Raw genomic sequence first — 26,848 nt, forward strand, 5'->3', positions numbered from 1 at the left:
ATTTTTAGCCCTTTGTACTTTTTCATCCAGCAGCCTGGCTGAGGATAATATAGTCACACTTAAAAATAGCCGTTCGGTTCTAGGAAAAGCCGTGAAATAGCTCTACACATGCCCAGCACCTGATTGACACATCTTAATCAATCAACTTTGCTATTCATATAAAAGGAGAGAACTTTTCAGTTCTAGAATTGGTCCCCCTTATAACCAAACGTCTCCCCGGGGCACGCAGCTCAGATCAGCTCTCTCTCCAGAACTAGTAGGTGCAGCTTTCGTGCCTGCTTGTGGGATGTGAGGAAACTTTGGAGACAGGTAACCTGGTTCTACACCCTGCGGGTTCTCCGAAGCGGCCTGGGGAGGGACACTTGGGAAATGGTGATGGCGATACAGGACGGCCTCTGAGCTGTTTCCCGGGATGGGAAAGTCCGATCCATAAGGAAATGAAATAAAGGGAGGGAGGAAAGAAGGATGGAGCTGGAAAGAAGGGACGGGGGAAAGGAGGAAGCGAGGGAGAGGTGAGAAAGTCATACAGCACGGTTCTCGACAGCTCTTCCTTCCTAACCAACCTGGTGAGGGCTCCTTACTGAAATTCCTCAGAATGCCATTACCAAATATATCAATAACATATCACTAGTAATATATAAATAGATGATGTTACTAAAACCTAAACTTTTCTACTCATCTTGGTTCTCTTTTACTTCTTTCCTTCTGCATCAAACAGAAAACAGGCTGATTCGCCTCCCCTAGGCAAACAGTCAAGTCAGACTCTGCAATGCAAAAGCCAGCGGATGTGACCCGACAGGTCTGTATTCACGGTGGTTAAAATAATGACCCAGAAAACAAACCGTTATAAAAACAAATACTGTGGATGCTGGAAACAACTTCCGATAGTTTTTGCTGGGTCAAGAATGGGTCCAAACGTTAGCTGTGTTTAAATGTGAGGCTCGCCCGTCATGCTTCGACACCTGACAAATTCAATATAGGCTAAGTATGGGGCTACTAAAGGCTAACCAAATCCTTGTCTCAAGGCCTGGCTAGACAAAGTCTCACCATGTGTGGCTGTAGTCAAAAGCTCATGGAGAGCAATGCTATCTCTTGCTGCTCCTTCCATTAAGCTGGAGAGAGCAGAGAAGAGGGCTATCGGAATGAGTAAGGGAGTCTTCTACGGAGAAACAAGGGGACTGAGAACAAACAGCTAGGGAAAAGTCACTTCTTTGTTTAAGGAGCGTAGCTTGGTCATCTGAATTGAGCCTTTCACCCAAAAAAGTGAAAGAGTCCAAGACAGAAAAAAGGTATCACCCAATCCTTCCTATCTGTATGTTATATTTTGAACGTGTATCTTACTCAACCTGAATATCCCTCCACTGGTTCTCCACCTGTGGACTTCTACAGGGCCCGCCTATCAGATATTTAAGAGTCATAACAGTAGAACACTACAGTAGCAATGAGATGATTTTACGTCGGGGCCACCACGAGGTGAGAGACTGTATTAAAGGGCTGCAGTGAGATGCCTGAGCTGACCAGGTAGACGGCTTTATCTGTTGTTCTTCTATACGTGGTTTATTTTTATGTACGTGTCGAAGTGTGCAGGTGCTGCATGTATGTGGGTGCCTGCAGAGGCCGGAAGAAGACACTGGACTTACAAGTACTTGTGAGTCCCCCAACGTGGATGGATGCTGGGATCCAAACTCAGGTCTCTTCTGCAAGAGTAGTATTTGCTTAACTGCCAAGCTAATTCTCTAACCCCCATCACAGTATTTTGAATTTGAGATTTTTTTAAATTGGGGGAGAGTTATTTGCACATCTATCTATCTATCTATCTATCTATCTATCTATCTATCTATCTATCTATCTATCTCTACCTACCTACCTACCTACCTACCTAATCTCTCTCTCATCTCTTTAGCTTAAAAAAGAACTTAGGTGAAACAAAAAAATCATCCTTGTTTCATGCATATCTTATACCCACAACCTGAAGATCAATTTTGTACAGTATTTCTGGCTTAATTGCATTTTGACTGTAGCCTGACACATGGTGTCAAGTGTAGAACTTCTCACCTGCAGTATCATGCCAGTTTCAAATTCTGGAATATTTAAAGTTTTTGGAATAAAGGTACTCAACCCGTATTTTAGAACTATGTCCTCTTAGAATTTTGTTGAACAATGAACAACTACAACCACAAATGTATTAATAATAATAATAATAATAATAATAAATGGTGTCACCAACCCAACATCCTAGAAGTCTCATAGGCAGGCAAGAACAAGCCGATAGAGCGTAGCTGTGTGCAAAGCCTCCTGTCAGTTCATTATCTTCCATTTACATGTATTTTGCATACATTTTTAGAAAAACCTAAGGAGCTATTATAGTTCAAGCTCAAAGTAGTCTCCTGAGGATTTATATAACATATACTCCATATAACCAACCGATGTTTCCATCTGACTCCATTAACATGTCAAGACTGCGAAGATGGGGGATCTCAAACTGTTGACTTTTCCGACATCAGAGGGGGTGACACTCCAGCTCCCAGCAAATCCTCCTGTGTATTTCCCCACACACAGTGCAAAGCATTTCTCTAGGACAGCGGGCAATGCAACGAGTCACTACGGGCTTTGTGTACCTTCGAAGGTTTTTGCTATTTTATATTTTTTTCATATGATTTGTGGCCACGCAAGACTTCCTTTTCAAACTGAACGTCGTTCTGTCAGCCACTGCCCCTCCACGGTCACGAGGGTTTATTCATTTTCATGTAGCATTGACCCATTTAAAATGTTCGGCGTGGGCAGTGAGTCCCTCAGAAGCTCGCATTCCTGCACTGTCCACACACACCTAGGTTCAGCCACGTTTGCCTAGCCTAGAGATTTCCTGCCCACACCATCAACCCACTCCCAGGCTAGCTGGGGTCAGATAACTTGTGTACCTACCCAGCCAGCAGATGGCCTTAGATTCACATGGACCCATATCATCCCCATACTCAGGGACCAAGCTCAGCCTGTGTATCAGCCTAATGATGGATCAGAGACACATTTCCACTCAACAAGGCCAGACTAGAATCTCATGTGGGACAACCAAAGAAAAGAAGTCAAGTCCCATGACCAGGTCATGTCACTGAAACGCATACAGTACGAAAGGACCAGACTCTATGACCCTTGCTCTACCCACTGGTGCTATAGATGTGTTTCCTAATGATAATTATTTACATAACTGAAGAAAATCGATCTGAAATGAAGATGAATTGAAGAACAACCACTCAAGTAGAAAATCTGGGGGAAAGCGTCACCAGTAGAATGGATCAAGCAGGGGCAGAATATCATGTCTTGAAAATAGAGGGACCACTCAACCAAGGAATATGAAAAAAAACTAAAACCATATGCAGGAAACCATGCAAAAAAATCCATAAATTCTGGGTACAGAGGAAGAAGACTCCCAAAGCAATGGCAGAAGCGATATCTTCAGACCCACAGAAGAAAACTTCCCCAGTTGAGGAAAAGACACATCTGTACAGACACAAGAAGCACATAGGACCAGGAAAGAAGCGCCCCCTCCTCCCCACAGCATGGGAACACAGAATACATAGAATGGAGAGAGGCCACTGAAAGCTTCAGGAGAGAGGCATACATCCCATATACAAGAAAAACCATCAGCATAGCAGCTGACTTCTCCATGGAAACTAAAAGCCAGAAGATCCTGGAGTCATGTGACTCCAAGTTCTAAAAGACCACACATGCCGACCCAGACGACTTTATCCAGAAAAACTATCTGCTATAATAACAGATGAATGAAAAACTTCCCATGGCCTAAATAGGCTGGAACAATCCAGTTCACCAAGCCATCCCTACAGAGAGCACTGAGAGTACTGCCTCAGACGGGAGAGGAATAAGGGTATCCAAGAGTCCACTGACAGTAAACAAGTAAGCCCATTGGGAAAGAAACACAAAACAGGACCAGGAACACAAATAGAAAAGAATAACATCAACTGAGGCACACTTGCCATTAATAACATTTAACGGAATAACATGCATTTAATCAATGGCCTCAATCCCACATAAAAAGAAACTGTTTAGCTGAATGAATCAAGAAATAAAATCCAACTTTCGGTGTCCGTGAGAAAGTCATAATGGGTTGGAGAGATGGTTCAGCCATTAGAGGCTCAGCTCACTACCAAACATCTAGGAACTCACCTTAGGTACCACCTTAGAGAGAGAGGATGAGAAAAAGGATCCAGCAAACAGAACCAGGAAACAAACAGGCTTTCTATCCTATTCTCTGGCAAAACACATTGCAACCTAAACTTACCAGAAGAGAGGAAGGATACTTCATTCTTATGAAGGGAACAGTTAACCAAGAAGACACTGCATGTGACATACATGCACAAACTCCAGTGCATTCAATGTCATAGAAAGTGTACCACTGGATCTCATGATGCAAGCTAGCCCCAGCTCAGCACTAGTAGGTGATTTCAATACCCTACTTTCCCTAATGCACAGGTGTCTGGACAAAAGTAAAGAGACATCTGAATTAAACAACATTGTACAACGAATGGACCTAACAGATTCTCTATAGACTGTTCCATCCAAACACCAGAGGATATACATTTTATTATTCACTCATGGAAGTCTCTCTGAAGTAGACCAAATGCAGGGACCCAAAACAAATGCAGAAACAGTGAAATAATTCTGTATATCCTATTTGGCCACAATGAAATAAAACCTAAAACCAACAGGAGAACTTTAGCAATTACAGGAACTCATGGATCTTAAATGACACACTACTGAATGATGAATGGGTCAAAAAATAATAAAAAACTAAGTAAAAATTTCTGTAATTAAATAAAATTAAAAGCAAAACCCAACAAAACCTCTCAAACATATTAAAAGCAGTTGTATGGGGGAAATTTATAGCCCTAAGTGCCTACTTTAAAAAAAAAAGTCAGAAAGCACAAATAAATGACTTAATGGTGCAATTCAAGCATTTGGAAAAAGAAGAATAAAACAAACCCAAACCCAGTAGACAGCAAGAAATAATAGAAATCAGAGCGGAAATTCATTAAATAGAAACAAAGAGAACAATACAAAGACTCAATGGATGTAAGAGTTGGCCCCTTGACCAAGTAAACACGACCAACAGAGCATTAGGCCAATTAAGCAACAGAAAGAAAGAGGGGAACCAAATTAAACAGAGTCTGAGATAAATGGGAGAAAATTACAAGAGATACCAAAGAAATTCAGAATATTAAGAGGGAATAATTCTTTAAAAACTTACTTATACCCCATTATGCTGGAAAGCCTAAAAGAAATGGATAACTTTCTAAATTCATTCAAACCACCAAAGTTAAACTAAGAAGAAATCAACAACTTAAACAGGCCCATAATAAGGTGACTTAAACAGTACTAACATCCTCCTCCTCCTCCCTCTCCTCCTCCTCCCTCTCCTCCTCCCTCTCCCCCCCCCTCCCCTCCCTCTCCTCCTCCTCTCCCTCCTTCTCCTCCTCCTTCTCCTCCTCTTCCTCTTCCTCCTCCTCCTCCTTCTTATCATAGCAATAGTAATAAGCAGCCCAGGCCCAGATGGATTCTCAGCAGAATTCTACTAAACTTTCAAAGGAAAAATCTACAACCAATTCTTATTAAAATTATATTTTCAAATAACAGAAAGAAATGGGAGGAGCACTCCTGGACTCCTATGACGCTGGTATTACTCTAGATTCCAAAGTCCCTGTAAAGACACAGCAAAAGAAACTGGATCTCTTCAAAAGAAACTCTATCCTTAATGAAGCAGATGTAGAGGTTCTCAGTAGAATGCCAACAACCCAAACACAGGAATCCGGCAAAAGATCGCCCACCAGGATCCAGTGGGCTCATCCCAGAGATATAAGAATGGTTTGGCATACCTAAGCCACTAAGTGCAGTAAATCACATGAATGGCCTGCATGACGAACTTAATAAATACAGAAAAGTCCTTTAACAAAATTCAAAATGCTTTTACAAAGTTCTGGAGAGGACAGGACTGGAAGGTACACAGTATAATATAAAGTATAATATAACAAAGGCTACATATGATATAACCACGGCCAATATCATCTTAAATCAATGCCTCTCAAACTTCTAATATCATGTTCATTTAATACAGTTCCTCATGTTGCGGTGACCCACCCTCCCCCCAACCATAACGTTATTTCATTGCTACCTCATAATTATAATTTTGATAGCTAAGACTCGTAACGAAAATATCTGGTATGTAAGATATCTAATATCCAACCCCCAAAGGGGTCACAATCCACAGATAGAGAACCACTATCCTGAATGGAGAAAAACTCAAAATAACTCCACTAAACTCAGGAATGAGGCAGGGCTGTGTGCTACCCTCACTCCTTTTCCATGCCGTGTCTGATGCTCTAGTTAGAACAATAAGGCCAGAGAAGTAAATTAAAGGAACATAAACAGAACGAGTCAACTTATCTCCATTCACGGGTGATACGTTACATGTAAGAGACCCCAAGACTTCCAACAGAAAACTTCTAGAAATGACCGACGCTTTCGGTGATGTGGCAGGATACAAAACCAACTGTTTGGTTTCTGATCCTGTTATAAAATGCTGTCCAAAACCCATCACTGAGGGAAGTCAGGGAACGATCTCAAGCAGAGGCAGACACAGGAACCACGGGAAAAAGATGCTCATGGTTTGCTTGGCCCCTTCTCTTGTGCAATCCATGCTCACCTGCGGAGAGCTGGTGCTGCCCACAGTGGTGCTCCTGCATCGACATGCAATTTAGGAAATGCCTACGGACAGGCCTACGGGCCAGCAAGAGGAAGGTGGTTCCACAGCTGAGGTTCCCTCTTCTCAGGGTGTAACTTCTTCCCCCTTTGTGGGTTCTTTTTCCTCCCACCCTTTCAATCCCTAACACTAGATGGGAGCGAGAAAGGCTAGAAGGGAAAGAGGACTCCATCATTGTTGGACTACTTCCTGCTGACTAGGGGCATCCAGTTCCTTTGGGCAAGTTCCATCTTCGACATCAAGATTGCATTTATTCCTAAGTGTTTTACAGTTTTTAGCGCTGCTATAAATGCAGTCATTTTCTTGAGTTTTATTAGCTAGGTTATTATTTGTATATAAAATGTTACTGGCCTTTGCACGTTGGTTATTGTATCCTGCAACTTTGCTGTCCTCACTTGTTAGTTCTAACCGTATTTTTTTATCTTTGAGGGTTTTTTATATATAAGATTATATAAATCTTCCTTTCTATCTTTTTCCCCCTTGCCCTTTTTAGTGCATCCAACACTGTTGAAGACAAGTTCCAGAGTGGCCATTTTAGACTGTACTGGTTCTTATCATACAGCTCAGTTTCCCGTGGGATTACGATGCTAGTGACGGGCCTGATGGTTGATGTTGTCACACTGGGTCTCCTCACACACTTGTCCTGAGAACGGTTACTAAGAAAGGGTGCTGGCTGACAGACTGAGTTTGGACGTTCTCTGCTTCTTTCAGGATGAGCATAACCAGCGTGGCTTTGATTCTTTCTTAGACTCTGATATAACGAACCTGTGAAGTTATCTGGCCTTGGCTGCTCTTGGTTGGGAGATTTTTAATGACTTCTTCAGTGTCTTTGTCTACTAGTCCACTCAAGCTTTCTCGGTGTTCCCTGACTTACTTCTGGAACTGGTATACTCTTCTAGGAACGTATCCACGTCTATGTAATCTAAACTGTTGGCACAGAAATGCTTACAATAGCACGGTGTGTCTTCTTACTTTGGGGGAATCTGCTGCAATCACTCACTTTCATTGTTTTCTTTTTCCCCTTTTTTGTTGACTATGCATAGGTGCACATGTGTGCTTGTGTGTGTGCATGTAGGTTCACATGTGTACATGAAGAGGCCCCAAGGCCTGGTGTCTTCTCAATAGTTCTCTACTTTATCTACTGAGGCAGGACCTCTCACTGAACCCAGAGCTCTTGTTTTACTACCCTGGCTTAGCCGACTTGCTCTAAATTCCTTCTTCCTGGACTGGAACTACAGGCAGACCTCCACATCCACCCAGATTTTATGTGGGTCCTGGGGATGCAAACTTGAAGCTCCATCCTCCACACAAGTAATTTACGCACTGAGCCATCTCTCCAACCTCTGCTTTCATTTAAAATTTTTGAATATTCTTTTATTTTTTCTTAGGTTAGATAATGATTGGTCCGTTTGATTATTATTTTTTATGTATATAAAACTCTTGGTATGGTTACTTCTATGGGTTTCGTGGCTTTTTATTTCATTCTGATTATTATTATTTTCTCCCACTTATTTTGGGCTTCATTTTTCTTCATCCTATTCTTTTAGCTGAAGTTTCAGATTGTTTATTTGGACTATTTCTCCGTCTTGAATGCAGGCCTGTGTTGTTGTAATCGCTCCTTGTGGGGCATCTTGCATGCAGCTTAGGAAGTCTACATTTCTGCTGTCATTTCCCTCAAGATATTCTCAAGTTTCCTTTCTGAGTTCTTTTCTGTCGGTTGGTTGCTTGGGGAGCATGTTGTGTATTTTCTAAGGTTCTTTCCATTATTAATTCCTACTTTCATACCCTTGTAGTCAGAAACAATACTATGTCTAATTTTTATTTCCTTAAATATATTAACACATTTTTGTGGTCTAACATATAACCTATACTGGAAATAGCTCTGTGTGCACTACTGGGGATGCAAATTCTGCTGCTGAAAACAGAAAATTCTGTACACGTTCACCAGGTGCATTTTGTCAAAAGAGCAACTGAAGCTCAATATTGTTCTCCTTGTTTTCTGTAGAGACTGGTTATCTTTATAGCAGCTAATAGTCTCTTACTAATACTGTTAGGTTAGGTCCATAAACACGCAGGCACTGAAAAAAGGTTGTAAGTGTAAAATTTCTCAAGGACGCAAGCTAGAGAATGCAGAAGGCCCTCCACACTGTTCCTAAGAGCTCGGAAAGAAAAGGAAGTGGATTTCAACCCTGTTCCAAGAATGATCTGGCCAAGCCTCTGGGACGTCTTAAGCCAACAACTCACTGGAAGTCCTGTGTACCTCAGGAAGGCAATAAAAGCTCCTACTGTGTTCCAGTGTCAACTTGGAGAGTCTAGAGGCTGAGTGTGGTCTTAAAATCCAGTGCAGTGTGCGTGAGGCGAGGCAACAGTTTCATAGACTGACTAAGCTTCCTACAGATCCGAATGTATCCCTTGACTATGCTTCCGATACAATGTATCCGTTGACTATGCTTTCAAAGCAGACCTGAATGTATCCTGAAAGTATCTGTTGAGTAGGCTTCCCAGCCCAGACCCGAATGCACATTTCATGGATTGCTCACCCCTCACATATCCAGCTTTCAAGCCCCACATCCCTTCTCCTCCTCTCCCTTTTGAAAATCTGAATAGATCCTTTCTTCCTGGGATTCTGCCTTAGGAGTGTTCCGGCCAATATGCCCTCAGATTGTATTTATTACAGACATCATCCCACTAATTTGTCTTCCTCTTCCTCATTGGTAGTCTCTCTCCTTTTTGTTTTTGTCACGTGGAGAGGTTTAATGGGAGAAGACAAGAGGGAGAGAGGAGAGAAAGAAGAGAAAGAACGTCTCTCTGCTTTACAATGCAGACATGCTCAAGATTTTTAACCTCAAAAACCAACATTAAATAACGAAAAAACAAAACAACAACCACCAAAAAACCTGCCCGTTTTGCTTTCTTTTCCATCACGGACGGTATAAATGGATCATCGTCCTTCTTATTTCTTACTCCTCACCAACTGTTCATGACAGTTCTACTCAACTTATTAACGTGACAAATCCAGGAGGGAATGCTTGGCCTGTGTGGCACAAGCCTCTCTCTAGAGGCATACCCCACCCCAAATTTTCCTCTTCCCTTCACACCACTCCTAGGAAGGCTTCTGTACTTGCCTTGTCACTAAATGTCCATTTCCTAGAGCTTTTATCACTAATCTCTGTTCTGCCACCCACATTAATCTCACACCCCAATCTCATGACCTACTGCACGCCCATATCCTGATGACATCACCCATGAAGTTGCCTAAACCAGAGATCTGGACACTGTTCTCAGCCATTTCCTCTCTGTCAGTGTCTGTTGGGGGCCAATCACATTTGGGGGTTCTGCTCAACTGATCCTTGGAACCAGCTTCATGTAGCTTTGGTCTGCACCCCATGGCCAGAGACCATTGCCTCTCCACGGACTTGTAAAGGGGCAGAGTGGTTACTGCTCTGGCTCTGGATTCCAGCTCCTCTTTGCTACATCACGGTACTGTTGCAGTGATACTGTTTCTAAGCACAAATTTAACCATGGAACTTCTTTTTAGAAGGTCCTGAAATAAAAACAAAACAAAACAAAACCCCCACAATTCTGTCTCCTGCTTATCGAAATTCCAAAGATGGGGAGAGTTTTTAACTTACAATAATTTCCTAACTTCCAATATGATTTTCCATTACACGTTTAATGTTAATGCTGTGTCTGCACATAGAGGACCGGACAGTGATCAACAGATAAATAACTAAATGTTTTATGAAAAGAAAAATCCTAAAACAGTCCCCCCACTGACAGCATGAAGGACAATGTCTCCAGAACGACATGTAAAGTTCTAGGCTCATGTCCCTCACTATCCTGTGGTCCCAAGCTCTAGTCACACAGACCATCAGAAACCCACACATTGTAACATGTGTGTGTTTTCTGCTTCTGTAGCTTTGTGTGTGTCTTTTTGCCCTGGTTGCTTTTTCTATCAGCCTCGAACTATTGGGTGAACCTCCTACACGTCCTTTCACTGGTCAGATGGGATTCATCTGTTCACTAATGTCTTACTGACCATCTCACCTCCGATGGAACGTCCTGCCCTCACATCACTACCCTAGGATAGTCAAGGGTTTGTTTTTTCTATCTGTGCCTGTTCATGGACTCTACTACACAATCCCATAGTAACAGTCTTCTCTTGTCCCTCTCTGAACAGCACTGACACAAAGTAGGCACTTAATGTTTCCTTACTGAAAGGATAAATAATGAACGAGTCCAACCTCCCACTTTAAGTTTAACATGAGAAAACTTGTTTCTTAAAAACAGAATGTCAGATCCCGGCTGTAGTTCTCAGTAACAGAGCTGTGATCTGGAACGTGCGAGGCTCTGGGTCTCAATCCCTAGCACTGAAACAAACAAACAGAAGGGATGGGGAGGGATCCTCACGGAGTAGCCAAAAACTACTAAGCTGCCAACAGATATTACATGCGCACACTTGGTGGCCAAGTTCAAGTAGTGGCATCTGCAATTTCCATGTGCAGCGTGAGCGCTTGGCGTTGCTGGAGAAGGACTCCAGAACTCAACAGAGGCTTGTTACAAAGGCGGCTCAAGGGCTGTTATCACCACACACTTGTGCTCAATTTTAGGACTTGCATAAACTCGAGTCCAGATTTCGCACAGAGCTCTAACACAAATTGGAAACAGGAGCCCATTTAGCAAGGGAGAGGAAAGGTGCGCCTTAGATACACAAGAAGCTGCACGTGCATGTCACATTCAACGCTTTTTAAGTCTGTTTACAGGACAAAGTACAAAAATTATCCTAAAAGTCATAGCTTCTACACTTGATATGCAAAACAGGAATTTAAAATTAGAAATGTCCATGGCCACTGAATTGTAAAAGAGAAAAAAACAAAAACAAAAAGGGGGAAAAAAAAAGAAAATAGAGTTTCAGACTCTGGGCCACACCTCACTGCTGACAAGTGCCCAGCCAGCGAGCCCACTTTAATGCACTGCAAACGCAACCACTGACTGAAGGGACCTTCTCTTTGGGGCCAACGTTCTCTGCTTCTTGACAAGATGGAAGATGTGCTTGTTCACAGTGGTACCTTGGTTAGAGGCTATCACAAATGTTAAAGAAAATGGCCTCTCCCCAGTTTTGAATGATAAAGTCTTTTTTTGTTTTGAGATGGGGTTTCTCTGTGTAGCCCTGGCTGCCCTGGCTGTCCAAGAACGGACTCTGTAGTAAATTATTCGGTAGTTTATTAATAGATACCAAATTTATCCTACATGAAATTGAATGGGGAAACTAATGACCTCATTATAATCCCCCCTCTTTTTTTGGTTTAATCACAGCACTTTTTACTTTTTTTCTGACTTGGAACTATTTCATAATAGCATTATGGATATATAGAAAATCTTCTTATTCTGAAGTCTTCAAGGATACTTAAAAAAGAAGCATTCTTCTGCAGCTAACACATACATCTAAACCTTTGCATAACAACATGAAATAGCAAATGTTGACAGCCGGTGAACATACAGAAGCAGGCATGTAAGTGGTCTGTTACTACTGCTCCATGTTCCCTTTAAAGTTGGAGGTTTCAAGGAGAATGAAAAAGAAAGCACTTGAAAGAATGACTTTGAGGAATAAGCATCAGGCTTTCAAACTGTGCATTTCTCTAGCATTGAAACTCTAAAACTTGAGCTCCACCACCACCACCAAATACATATCCAGACTAACAAAAGCAACCTTGTCATCTCCAGACACGATGTTGACTCTGTTCTCACATCCTGGAGTGGCTGTTTTAAGTCTGTAAGGGAGGTGAAGAGGCATGGAACACACTCAGAATTCAGACACTTCTTTCCAAAGGCCCCAGAGAGCTGGTTCTTGGGATTTCCTGGTCCCTGCCTGGTTAGACTCTGGCTTAACTGCTGTCTCCCCAGTGTCTCCCCAGTGGCTCATGGGAGACCAGTTAGGAGGAGGGTTCCATTTAAATGGGCACTCATGGAACTAATTTACCAAATAAACAAGTGTGTGTTTGACCTGTAAGTTAAAATTTTAAGGGCTGCAGACATTCTCCAATGCTTCCCTAATTCAGAGGAGGAGAATGCTTTACTGAGCATTCGTGCGCAAACTCTACACAAGCAACTTGCTGTTGTGTTTGGATGTAAAGACTCAGGCCGGGAAACAAAGACTAGACAAGGTCATGCTCCTCCATTTCTGACAAAACACACTTTCCCCCTCAACAAGCACACCTTCTAAACCTTTCCTCAAAGGGAACGACGAGTGGCTGGGTTCAGTCTCACGGTGTGGGTGCTGCACAGCAGAGAGGCCTAGAGGAGGAGGAAGCAGCGCTGTTTCTCTCCCACCTTCCTTTCTGCCATCACTTCACACCTCTTCAATACAGGAACTCCAACGAATAGCAAAAGCATGCAGGAGAGGCACCATTTCCAACAGCCAGACAGATGTCTATACCAGCATCACAGAAAGGACTTTATGCTGTATGCACCCTCTCCTGGGGATGTAACCTCCTGACGTCCACATCAGGAGCTTACCTCCGAGCTACTTTTAACTACTGGGACGTGTCTATACTGATAAATACAAGGCGCCAGAATAGCACGATGTACTAAGGAGAAACTCTTTACTACCTAAAGCAGTTTAGCCTGTGGACAGCCATACAGTGTTCTCCCAATGAGAAGTAATAATACTGCAAAGCAAGGGGTCTTCCTGTCTGTGGAGAGTGCCACGGCCTCTTCTGTGCACAGCACCTCATTTTATTTACAACATTGTAGAGCAGGCAGGTACAGAGAGAAAACTCTAGAAGCCCCCAGAGCCTGCTTGCCAGAAAGCTCTTCTTAGCTGCCTGTTGTCTTTCCTCTCGGGCATCATCTGTACAACTAACCTGTGGTCTAAACACACATACACGACTACTTGCAATAGGCCAAAAGCAGAAACAACACAAATATTCAATAACTGGAAATAGGTAAAGCCACATACAATGTCGTATTAGTCAGCAACACAAAGAAACTAAGTACTTGGCACGGGCGAACTTCAAAAATACTAAGCTAGAACCAGGCACAGACACATGCCTGTAATCCAGTGTTCACGGCCAGCCCTAGCCATACACAGAGAGTTTGAGGGCTGCATAGGGGCTGAGGTCAGCGCGGGTTATATGAGACCCTGTCTTTAAAAAAAAAATACATAGTAAAGGAGGAAAGTCAGACCCATAAAGTCACTCACTGTAAGACTCCATTTATATAAAATATCCAGAAAAGGTCAAAACATAGGAGCAGAAAGCACGCTAGCAGTTTCCAGAAGCTGAAAGACGAGGGAAGCTGGGGGTGGTATGGGGTTTCCACTGGTATGGTAAAAATGTTTTGAAACTAGATAAAGGTGATAATAGCCCCAAATTGCGAGTGTACTAAATGCCACTGAGTCACACATTTAAAGCAGGTCACTTTCATGTCACATGGCTTCACCCCAATTTGAAGAAAACAAACAAACAAACATGTACCAGTGGGAACACACAGCTTTTCATCCGTGCCGAATGTTACAGAACATGCTGTACCAGCCATGAAGAGGGCTCACCCTCCGTGCTCTCTACATCACACAGATTTCCTGTAAGCAAGCGGTGGGGGGGGGTGCCGCCGGAGGAGAGAATGAAACCATCTCAAAAAAGGTCTCACCACTATCTCCATCCTCTTCCAATCTCCCTTACCCCACTTGAGCTAACGGCCAGCACAGGCTCTGATCACACAGCATACCAATACAGGACATCATGTGCTAACGAAGTGAGACCCATCTTGGTGTGCCCCTCAACATTAGACTGAAAGACGCAAAAGACCTGCAAGGTGATGAAGGCATGTGACAGAGTGGATGGGCTAGGAGACTCTCATACTCTCATCCAAATAACGGGACCTCTCTGACCCTCGGAGTGGGACGTCTTCTGAAGACTTCCAACACCTCATAACACATTATCTTTGGCTTGGATTTATGGTGTGTGTGTGTGTGTGTGTGTGTGTGTGTGTGTGTGTGTGTGTGTGTGTGTGTAGATCTGTATCCTTAAAATATCAAGAAAATAGAACAGGTAGGATGACAGCAGTGTTGCCAGGAATGTCCCTCAGCCCATATACTGGGAGCAGACAGTAAACTATGACATAACTGTCATACAGGATGGTGTGCAGCTCTCGCAACAGATTCATATCTACTGAAGAAGAAAAATGTGGCAAAAGAGTAAGCAAAAATCGTATTGTTTAAAGTGGCACTGCAGAAGAAAGAGTGACCTTCCCCCCCATATCCGTAACTACCAAGAATGGAGAGGACACAGCAGGGAAGCAGAGAGAAGGCACCCTCTCCACAGCACTGTGCTGCGTCAAACCCTGCAGCAAGCACACGGCTGCCCTGCCACCTGAGTGCCAGCTGTAAGCTCGCAGGGTTTGGTTCTGCATTTAACTTTTACATAGGCAAGAAAGAGAAAGGCAAGAGTTCACTCAAAACCAGCTTTGCAGGTAGATCCTGAGATGGACACATCTCACCTTCAGGCCCCAAGACAAAGGCACCTAACCCTCATGGGGTGTATGTACCTGCTCCTCCCGAGAAGCACTGGAGCCGGAACTCAACACTCTGGTTCCTAGAGGTGCCTGATGCCTATTCAATTCAGTAATAAAAACCTAACTTGATTTAACAACACTGTGTGCTTATGTATATGGGTATGTGTGTGGGAAGACCAGAAATCAATATTGTTGGTCTTTGTTGACTCTCCAGCGTATTTTCCCAATTTTTTATTACATTATATGTGTGGATTTTATGTGCATTGGGAAGAGGAGGTGTCCATGTGCCACTGTCTGGGGTCTGGTTTTGCTTCTTTTGGCTCTGTTTTCCCCCTATCGTGCAGGTTCCCAGACTCAGGTCACTAGGCTCGGCAGCAGACGTCTTTACCGACTGAGACATCTCACGGGCTCTCCGCCTCCTGTTTTGAGACAGAGTCTCTCACCGGCATCTCATTCAGCTGGATCAGCTGGCCGGTCTCCCCCTCCCAGCTGTTGGATTATAAGCACACACGTCTCCGATTTCCGCATCTGGCTTTTTAACATGGATGGCGAGGAGTCAAACCGGGCTCCATGCACTTACGTAGCAAGCACTTTAGCAACCAACCGTCTCTTTGGACCTTTAAAGCCTTTTCAAGTTCATATTACCAGTCTTTCACTGTTACAGGCTTTGTAAAATCATGAAGTCTGTGACATATTGGAAATACGAAACAAAATGGCTGGCTCCCTCAGCCTAGACAGAGCAGAACAGAGCAAGTCAGCGTTGATGACAACAGTGCCTAGAAGCTCATTCATATATATATATACTGTTAAATGCATTTGAAGTCTGTTTAAAGAGTTATTTTTAAAGATACTAAGCAGATTAGCGAGCAGATCCCGGTAATCTGTAAAGATTACTAGCCATTTGAGGTAAATGACTAAACCGTGAGGAGCAGGAAGCGTTCTCTTCACAGTTGAAGAGTGGAACAGGAGTTTCATGCCTAAACCCTAGACACCTCTGAGAAGGGGCTGCCAACAGAGAGAGCAAGGGTGGTTGGAACAGCAGAAGCGAATCATCTCAGATTTTCTTCCCCATAATCCTTCTGGGAAAGAGGCTAACACAGACAGAAGACGCTCGCCAACAACAGTGCTAAGGGCTCTGTGAGTCAGGGAGGGAACCAGACCGCGAGCTTCTTCAATGCACAGGGAAGGCCCTCCCACTCTCCCAAATCTTCGCATATGTCTAGGTGGAGACACGTCTCCCAGACGCAGGACATTACAAGCTTCTTACCAAGAAAAACTGGCTGGGAGGAAACAGAACCAAGTAAGCCTGTAGTCAGAAGGTAAGGTGGGGATGTAGCTCAGACCCAAGGTGCGGGCCCAGCACACACAAGGCCCTGGGTTTGCTCTCTGGCAGTTCATGAACTCAGGGCAGTGGCACATGCCTAAAATCCTAGCATTTCAGAGGCAGGGGAAGAAAGATAGGAAGTTCAGCGACACCTTGGGGCTGGATTCTGAGTCTGAAGCCAGCCCCAGGTATTCTAGATGAGACCATCTCTCTAAGGGAAAAAGTCTTGTTATTGTGCAGGTCTTGTTCAGGTGACCACGAGTCTGAGACTTGATGGGTGCACCTTCCCTGACCTATGTAAAAGACACAGCTCCAGCTGAGGCCCCCTAATGAAGCGTTAAAGGCAAGGAATGGCACCAGAGAGGGAGACTTAGACTTCTCCAGGGACACGCCCCTCATAGGCCGCACAATCCCAAGTGGTCAGCCCTAAACACATATGCATGTGACACACCAAATGGCCTCAGCATTGTATGTGTGTGTGTGTGTGTGTGTGTGTGTGTGTGAGAGTGAGAGAGAGAGAGAGAGAGAGAGAAACACACACACACACAGAGACAGACAGAGAGACAGAGAGACAGAGAGAAACACAGAGAGAGAGAGAGAGAGAGAGAGAGAGAGAGAGAGAGAGAGAGAGAGAATAATTAAAGAAGAGATCATGAATTGGGGGCAGGATTGAAGGGAAGGAAAGAAGGGTGACAATAATACAGCACTCATATATTAAATCTTCCCCCCAAAAATTAAAGCCCTGAAAACAGACATATAAGTAGCATTGTAGAGACTAATCAGTATGTATTTATATATTTACAAACATTTACACAGACACACACACACACGTACATACATAACAATTAATGCAAAAGAGAGGACATGATTTTAAAAGAGAGCGAGGAGAGGTATATGAGAGGGTTTAGAAGGAGAAAGGGGAAAAGGGAAGTGATTCATTATATTCATATATTAATAGAATTATAAATTGTAAATATATTAATAATTTATAAAAGCCAATATAAAAGGGAACTATTTTTTAAAAAAACTCTTTTGCAATGCTGGTTTGTAACCACAGACAACACATAAACTGTAGGCGATGGGGCAGTGAGGTGGATTTCCAGGTCCGGCAGCTTAAATAAAATCCCACATGATAGTCTGGAACGCTTTATCAGTCAGCTGCGACACTGAAGCCAGGGAACCTCACACTCTCACAGCAGCAGGGCTCAGGCTCCATTTGTATATGAGAAATGAGGAAAAGGAGCCCCTGTGTGGGAGGGTGTTTCAGGACAGTTTAACAATCGATGTGTTCCTAAGACACACCCGTGGACTATGACCATGGATGTCACTCAGTGGGTGAGTGGGGAACCTCAGGACGGTGTGGCCTCCACCAGCCATAGCATACTTCCTTCACCTGTACTGATATCAACTTGGCTGCAAAATGATGTCTTCAGTGGGCGGCAGTGACATAAGCACTTCTGCAGTGTTTTAAGGTTTCTGTGGCTGGGATACAACACCATGACCAAAAGCAAGTTAGGGAGGAAAGGGTTTATCACATCTTACAGCTTTGTCTACCATCCAGGGAAGTCAGGGCAGGAACCTCGAAGTAGAAACAGGAAGGGGTGCTGCCTTCATGACGGAGTAACTGGCTTGCTCCTCGTGGCTCGCTCAGCCTGCTTTCTTAGAGCACTTGGGACCATCAGCCCAGGGATGGCGCCATCCTCGGTGAGCTAGGCCTGCCTGTATTAATCGTCAGTCAAGAAAACTCACCACAAGCTGGTCTTTTCTCGATTGAAGTTCCCTATTTCAAACTGACTCTAGCTTGTGCCGAGCTGACATAAACCTAGCCGGCGACACAGTCAGAAACCGGGAACCACGTGAGCGGTTCATGCAGGTCAACAATGTGCTGAAGGATAGACTGGGTCAGGGGAACAAACTGCTGGCCCAGGCCACAAAGCACTGTGCACCAAGGTCCTTACTGTGACCCTGAATTACTTGTCAGGCTAGCTCCTAGAAAGAGGCCAGTGACATCAAGAAAGAACTTACCAATATTCTAGTCTCCCCATTCAGCCTTACTCTGCAGAGCACCAGTGGCCCTCCCACTGTCAAATCCCATGCCTGTACACCCTGTTGTCCACGGCACCTTTTCTGTAGCTGGAAATGTATGCATTCCCATTCCCCTCCTACTCCCACTCCACGTCATCTGTGCTTGGACCATCCATCCTGGCTTCACAGACAGCCCCGAGAACGTCTGTATCCTCACCCTTGAACCCCTCACCTTCAATTTCAATCTTCCAGCAAAGTGTTCTTGCATTCTTTCTCTCTTCATTCTTCAGGCATTCAAAAGTTTGCCTTTCCTGCCCAAGCACTACCATCCCAGGAAAGAAAAAAAAAAAGAGCTTCTTTATAGGCCTCATTCATTTCTTCAACAACAGATACTTGGGCACCAAATCCAAGATATAGTTGTGCCGTCTGTCTGTCTGTCTGTCTGTCTGTCTTCTTCGTGTTCAATTCCAATCGTTCATTGAGACCTGTTGATTCTTTAGATCTCATCCCTGGCTCTCTCTACCTACCTGCTCAAAATAGCTACTGCCCTCTTCTCTCTGATATTTCCTCTTCTCCGGCTATCCACTGTGCTCTCCGCCACCACCACGGCCATTCCAACCTTCCCAGTATCCCCAGCTCTGAGCCTCAGTACCACCCAAGAAGCAACTGGCAAGGCTTAGCAGCTGGAAGAGAGATGGCAGAGTAGCTATGAGCTCTGGCTTTGGAAACTAATGGTCCCAGTCTGAGCCACGGTACCAGCACTAATTTCCGTGTGCCTCAGTTTCTTCCTTCCTACAGCGGACTCTGAAGAAAAGGTCAGTAAAAGCGAGCTCGCTTGGAGAGCTCCAGCAAGGCAGGCCTCTCGAATCTGTGTGGCCATCCTGGCTTTGTTGCTAGCCCTCCCCAGATGGCCTGCCCAGTTCAGAAACTCTTCTCTTGGGAGCTACATCCAAATCCTAACCCTTGTCACAGCTCCAGCCAATCCACTCCAGCCTGTGGCTCTCCTCGGATCATTTCAGCCACACTGGCTTTCTCCAAACTTTCCGTAAAGCAATAACTGACTATTCCTGACTCAAGCTCATCTTTAGATTTTCAAGTGTGGCCAGCAACTGACGTGCCAAAAGCACAAGGGTATGAGGGCTGTGCTTCAGTGCTGGAGCACTGGGTGCATGGCTGCTTTCTCTGTGTCCTCAGAGACTGAGTCCCAGCCCAGTCGGTAAGGCTCCAATCAGACCAAGAGGCCCAAACACACAAGCCCCTCCAGGTAGCTGTAAGCCCTCCCAGGCAGCCAGCTCACATATGTCCTGCCCTCCAGGCAGAACCAGGTGGAAATGGGAGGCAAGGCTCTGGCTTTCGGGCTGCATAAGAATCCTTTCCAAGACCAAGGACCGTGAGTGTTCTGAAATGAACTTTGCCACATCTATTCTAAACAATGGCTTAGAGTTCCGTCACTAAAGGCATTATCACATGCAGTCTGCCCAGAACTTGCCCTGACTTTGTTCCTATTCTAATGAAAGAATATATTATCCACCTAACCTTTACCTAACTTTCATATGATACTGAAGCCTTTTGTTTAAGATTTGTTTTTGCAAAATCCAAAAAGTCCACCCGAAAGAACAAAAGGAAGAAGAAGAAGAAAAAAAAAAAAAGCTTGCCACATGGAGAATTTGTTAAGATTTTTTTATACCTAAAAAGGGAATTTTTAACCACAACCTTAGTCATAGACCTGCAACAGGCAGATCAGAAGCAGTGAAAGATAACGTGGCAATAGACGATCTGGTGGTGGTGGATGCGCCCGGGTTCAGGCACCGGCGCCAGGGCTCACAGGACTAGCTGGCGGAAGTGGGCGCTGTACCCTTATCCCGCCCCCGCCTGACCACCTGTGGCAGCCGGGGAGGAAGCAGGCAACCCCCGCACATCTCCAGCTGCATCTCGGCAGCCACAAACTACGCAGGCGTCGTCTGATAGAGCCAAGGTTCTATCAGAAGCATCGGTGTGAAGGGGGAAAATCTTCAAGTCGTGATGAGTAACCTGTGTTCTTCAGATCCTATCGCCAAGCTCTGAAGCTGGGCTAAAGGGGGACCCCTCTAAATATGGCCACGCAAGGGCCCAGTCTGGCATCCATTTCTTGGGGCTCTTAAAGGCTGAGGTGAGGCAGCCAAGGCATAGGGAGAGGGCGAAGAAGGCCAAGTGGGAGCTTCCAGTCTTGCCTGCTGCGTTCACTGGAAATGTCTGCATCTCCAAAAGCATGCGGGGTCGGGGTGGGCCTTCCTAACCCTCCACTCAGTGTGGGCCAAGATAAGCCCAGCAGCCTCGTGTCAGCACATCACCCTGCACAGAAGACGGCCCGAGTTTGAGGCACAGTCATCTAAGGAAGTAGCTGCAGAAACTCGGGAGCCATGTAGGTGAAGAGAGGGCAGGAAAGGGACTAGATACAGGTCAGCTTTTGAGACTGTTCTTTGCTGGACTTGGATAATTTGTTTCGTCCCTTTAAACAGCTAAATTAAAATGCACCTGCACTGTAAATTGTGGAAGAGAACACCTGTTCTTCAAATGTGACTTGAAAACTATTTTTTTAAACCTCTCAGGGTGCTCTCGTTCTATATTAAAAAAAATAAGACAGTTAAAGTTCTTACCAGAACTTAGAACTCTTAAAAACAATCGCCAATGAACATTAAAAATGTGATCCAAACTGTACCCAGTATCTCCAGCGTCTACAACCACATTAGAGACATCACCTCCAACACGGGACCTGTACCAGCAAGTACAAGCATATAGTTGGAAAGGGAATGTCCTAAGTTAATGTCACATTCTCTGTAATTAGTTGAACTTGCCACTACTGATAGGCATGGTGTCCTTGTCCAGTAAGGCCACAGACCATACTTCAAGTGACTATCTTGCTAACATCTGTCAATTTCAAGCCTTATGTCATAAGGCTGCCCAATATTCAATGTGACTTAGTTGTCTAAAATCTAGTAAGATGCTGTAGTTCCCAAAAATAGATTCCTAAATTATAAACTCATATCAGAGTCAAGGAGGCCTAGGCAGCCATAAAGCTACAAACCCCATGGCAACTGGAATTGTTTTGTTCCTGTATGTTCTTGCTGGGGTACTCAGCCTTAAGCACTGCATACAGAGTGAACAAGCAAGGAATCTGACCAAGTCCAGCCTTCCATCTTGTAACGGCAGGCTGTGGTCAAATTTAGAAATCAAGACTGAAGAATCTTGTTAACGTAAAAGTCAGATTTTTAGGAATTTAAAAGAAAAAATGTATTCTTCGACAATTCCATATACCTATACAAGGTGTCTGATCACCTGTATCCCCAGGCCCTCCCTCTCTACCCACAAAATTTAGATATTCTTTAAATTCAGTCATCAAAAAAGGAAGAGAACCATGCTGAAAATTGAACGGAAGGGCCAGAGGGGATGGATGAATCCAAGGAAACTGCGTCTTCCAGACACAACAGGGCTGACACACATGTCAACTTCAGAAACTGTGCATCGTGCACAGGACCTGAGTAACTTCAAGCCAGACAGGATCCCAGCCCTGAGAGGGGGAAGTTGACATGGGCTCCTGCCTCCAACTAAGAACCTATCTGCAACTGATACGCATTGGCAAAGAGGAAAACCAGTTTTCTCCAATGGAGTCTCACTGGGTATATTAACCACACCACAAGACAGACTCTAGCTCTAGGCATAGATGGACAGCTCATCACAATGGTGGATTTTTTTGTAGACTTTTGTCTCATTTTGCTTTGTTAGGGCATTTTTTTAAAAATCTTATTGGTCTTTTTCTTATTTACTTGATTTTCATTTTTCTGGATTTGTGTTATATGCATGTTTCTTGGTTTTGACTTCTGTTTTTTAGGAGCAAGAAAGAACATAGATTAGGGTGGGTAGGGAGGTGGGATGGATCTGGGAGGAATTGGGGGGAGGGCACAACATACATTGTATAGGAAAATATCTCAATTAAAATGATCTTAAAACATAATTATGCTTCATGGAGGTTATAAAAATGTCTGTGCCTCCTTCCTACCCTACAAAATCCCCTTTATCTACCTTGTCTCATCCCCATGCATACACAGAACATTATCTGAGCCAACTTCCAAGGTATAAGACAGACGTGGCGATGGGTTTAAACAAGCAGCCCCTGGTAATGCCGCCTCAGAGCACATGCATGCCTGAGACATCACCTCTGCGTTTGCCAGACAGTGGAGCACACTTGAGATGTGTTCGTAAGTCATTTAAGAAACTTTTTATTTTGGAATTTTATGACTGTCACGTTGAGCTTAAGCGTGGCCGTGAGCACCAAGGGAGTGAGTGACTAATCCCACAGAGGGGAAAGCGTCAGTGAGTCACGGATTCCACCTGAACTTCGTCAGTCCGAAGGAGAGCTGGAGAAGTATTTAAGGGAAGATGATCCTCTGAAAGGGAACAGATAGCTACTTTATCTGCCCACTCTACAACCCGACAAATAGGAAGTATTTGGATATCTATTATAAAACACCCAGACCCCAAATCTCCCCTCTCCAGTCAGAGCTATAACATCCATGCATTCCAACGGCTGCCCAGAGACACAAGCAACCTAACTTTACATGGGGGAAGGGGAAGAAATCCGCACAGAAGTAATTCAGCAGCACTAATACTAAAATGATACTGTCGCCATGGGAACCGGTATTTTCAGTTACATATGTGGCTTAATAAATAAAAGCATTAAGAGTTAGTAGGGATCCTAGACACATTCGGTCTCTCCAGTGCTAACAAAGACGTGATCACCATGGAGATCAAGTGTAGACTGTAGGGCTGAGGTAGCACATCTGGGAGCTCCAGGTAACACTGATGGCGGACAACAGGATCTGGGACTCTCGTCTAAGTGGGACAGCACTCTTAATGTGGCCCCAAGGGGACGTGACCTAAGTAAAGGCCATGTTCCACTGATACTCTCTGGGGCTGTGGGAGGAGCCATAGGTATGTCCCCAATCTGTACCTGAATCAATTTTCATAACCCAAATGTAAGAGTTACAGTCACCCCTGCTGATGTCATCTTGCTGTTCAGGATTTGGCAACTGCCTTGTATTAAGTTTTAAATAACAGACCAGACCTGAACTAATTTCGGAAAATAACAATGCTCAAATACTTTAACATTTTTATTATCTAAAGAGTTACACGTATACAAAAATATACGCATTTAAAAAATAACATCCTTGATAAGACCGCTCTGCACTGCAGCCTGGCCTTCTATCACCTCTGGTGTGTGTGTGTGTGTGTGTGTGTGTGTGTGTGTGTGTGTGTGTGTCTGAGGGCATGTGTGTGTCATGAGTGTGTGAATGTGTGTTTGAGTATGTGTATCTGAGAGTGTGTGAATGAATGTGTGTATGTATGAGTGTGTGTGTGTGTCTGAGAGTGCATGTATGTGTGTGAGTGTGTGTGCATGAGAGTGTATGAATGTGTGTAAATGTGTTTGAGTATGTGTATCTGAGAGTGTGAATGAATGTGTGTGTATGTATGAATGTGTATGTCTGAATGTGTATGTCTGAGAGTGTGTATGTGTGTGTGAATGAGTGTGTATGTGCATGAGTGTGTATAAATGTGTGTTTGTATATGTGATCTGAGTGTGTGAGTTAATCTATCTATAAGTATGTGTGTGCATGAGTGTGTATGAATGTGTGTATATGTGTATCTGAGTGTGTGTGTTAATCTATGAGTACGTGTGTGTGAGTATGTGTATCTGAGAGTGTGTATGTAAGTGTATCTATGAATGTGTATGTGTGTTTGAGTGTGTGTCTGAGGGTATGTGTGTTCATGAGTATGTGAATGTACGTTTGAGTACATGTATCTGAGAGTGTGAATGAATGTGTGTGAATGAGTGTGTGTGTGCATGAGTGTGTATGAATGTGTTTGTGTGTGTGCATCTAAGAGTGTGTGTGAATGTATGAGTATGTGTGTGAGTCTGTGTATCTGAGAGTGTGTGTGTGAGTGTATCTATGAGTGAGTGTGTGTGTATGTGTGTGTGTGTGTGTGTGTGTGTGTGTACACTGATGACAATGTTGATTCCTGTTATACTGTTGCCCGCTGTGTGTATCTATGTGTTTAGTTTCCCATGCTGCTGAGCTCTCCATGGATAAACTCCCACTGCACACATTCTTCTTCATCCTATTCTTTCCATTGTACAGTGTGTTCCTGAGATGCACTCTCTTGTTCATTCTATTGGGCTCGGTAAACACAGAGACCTCAGGCCTCAGCACAGCACAAACTGCTCCATCATCCCACCGGACTAGGGGCTGCCATTTTCCTGACCTACAGATGGGGAGACTGAGCTTAAGGAAGGAGGAGCAAAGTCACAGTCTGCCCCTTGCTGCTACCACAGGGCAATGCTGTTTCTCCACACTCTCCCATATCACCAGCTCATTCCCCTCTCCAAACAGAATCCAAAACACAGACAGAGTGAAATGTATTAACCCAGTCTGATCTTAGTTTTGTGAGGAGGTTTACTCAGCATGTCTGTCAATGCTTCCTGAGGCACGCAGGTTAAGAGTTTTTCTTGACGGTACATTCAAAGCGAGACTGCTGAGTTCTAAGTTATTTGCCTGTTGAACTTGATTGGGGGAATACAAACTTCTCCAGCATAATTGTGCCGAGCTATACTCTTACCAACCACATTCAAGACCCCCACCAACACATGGTATCATCTGATTCTTAAAGGTCTGCCAATCCAGACAGCATGTAGTGATATGCTATTGTGTCTTTAATTTGCATGTGCTTGACTGTCAGTAAGGCCTAGACTCTCTTGATGCATTTGCTAGTCATTAGCTTTCTTATTTTGTGAAATGAGATCAGATCATCTGTGTTTTTCTTATTGATTCATGTGTTTGCTTTCTACATATGGTAGGCCCATCCAATACACAGGCCACCAATATCATCTACCATTTTGGGTTTGTCCTCTCATTCTGGTAAGCATTCACCTTTTTTTTTTTTTTTTTTTTTCAAATGATAATGCTGAAAGGCTCCATGTATGTCTTTAACTTTTTGTATTACTATAAGAATTACCAGCCGAGCAGTAGCGGCATGCCTTTTATCCCAGCACTAGGGAGGCAAAGGTAGGTGAATATCTGGGTTTGAAGCCAGCCTGGTCTACAGAGCCAATTCCAGGACAGCCAAGGCTACACAGAGAAACCCTGTCTTGAGAAATCATAAAACAAAATTTAAAAAAAAAACTAAAATAAAAAAAAGAAAAAGAATTGCCTAGGACTAGAATTAGAATCCCCCATGCCTTTCTAAGTGCTGTATTCTAAGGAGGTCTAATTTGTGAACAGTCAAGAAAAAGGCTTGCTGGGCACGGTGGACCATGTCTTTAATCCACTACTCAGGAGGCAGAAGCAGGAAGAACTCTGTGCCTTCTAGACCAAGTTAATCTCCTTAGCAAGTTCCAAGCAAGCCAGGGCTACGGACGAGTCCTCTTCTTAAGGAGGGGAGGAGGGAAGGACAGGATGCTGCTAACATGGAATAGCAAGGTGGTGACCCTGACACTGTAAGCATAAAGACCAACAGGAACTGTTCCCTTCAGCAAACCCCACGCCATCTTGAAGACTCTTTAGAGTCCACTCTTTAGAGTGGTCCTTCCTTTCAGTTCTCGCTGTCCTCTCTCTTTGTCCAGCTCCCACTACACTGATCTCTGCTGTTCACTCTGGCCGTGGGCACACATGGTGGTTGTGGAAACAGATATGTCATCTTCAACACCAACCGCAACCTGTCTCTAGATAGCCTGCCATGGACACAAGAGTTCTGCTTAACAGAGCCCTGCAAGAAGAGCGGGGCCTGCAGTATGTCAGTGCATATTTGTTCAAAATGCAGTTCCAGAATAAATTTTAAAAATTTCAGAACCGAAATATAACTCACAACTGGGAAGCCGTGCAAAATAAAAATACACCTGAAGTCTCAGGGTAGGAAACAGGTTTGAAGAGCTTTAAATATCAGGCTGAGGAGTCTGTGCTTTTTCTGTGGGCAGAAAAACACAGCAGGTGGGGATTAAAACTGCAGACCCAAGGAGCCCGTTCATTCATTCCCTCCCTCTTTCCCTGAGTGGCCCTCCTGTTATCCTGCAACCTAGAGAAGTGCCAGGAATAAAAGGAGCAGACAGCAACAGAGAAGCATCCCATTAAACCCCAAAGTACCAACAAGAAGGTGTAAGACAACAGATCCATTGTAAAAGAAGTTTCCAG

The 26,848-nt window shown here is 44.1% G+C and overlaps 1 protein-coding gene across 4 annotated transcripts in view; it reads right to left on the bottom strand.

The window, feature by feature from the left end:
* Positions 1-26,848, bottom strand: part of Bach2 (BTB domain and CNC homolog 2) — a 338,351-nt gene that overhangs the window by 298,990 nt on the left and 12,513 nt on the right. The window contains exon 1 of one of the 4 annotated variants that reach the window (XM_032904923.1): positions 1-419. This exon is cut by the window's left edge and continues 178 nt beyond it. The exons of the other annotated variants lie outside the window; for them this stretch is intronic. The gene's annotated coding sequence lies outside the window, so the exon portion shown is untranslated. Of the gene's footprint in view, positions 420-26,848 lie in introns of those variants that run through there. 4 annotated transcript variants of the gene reach the window in all.

The sequence above is a fragment of the Rattus rattus genome, chromosome 1 (genome assembly GCF_011064425.1).
Source record: "Rattus rattus isolate New Zealand chromosome 1, Rrattus_CSIRO_v1, whole genome shotgun sequence".
Classification (NCBI taxonomy): Eukaryota; Metazoa; Chordata; class Mammalia; order Rodentia; family Muridae; genus Rattus; species Rattus rattus.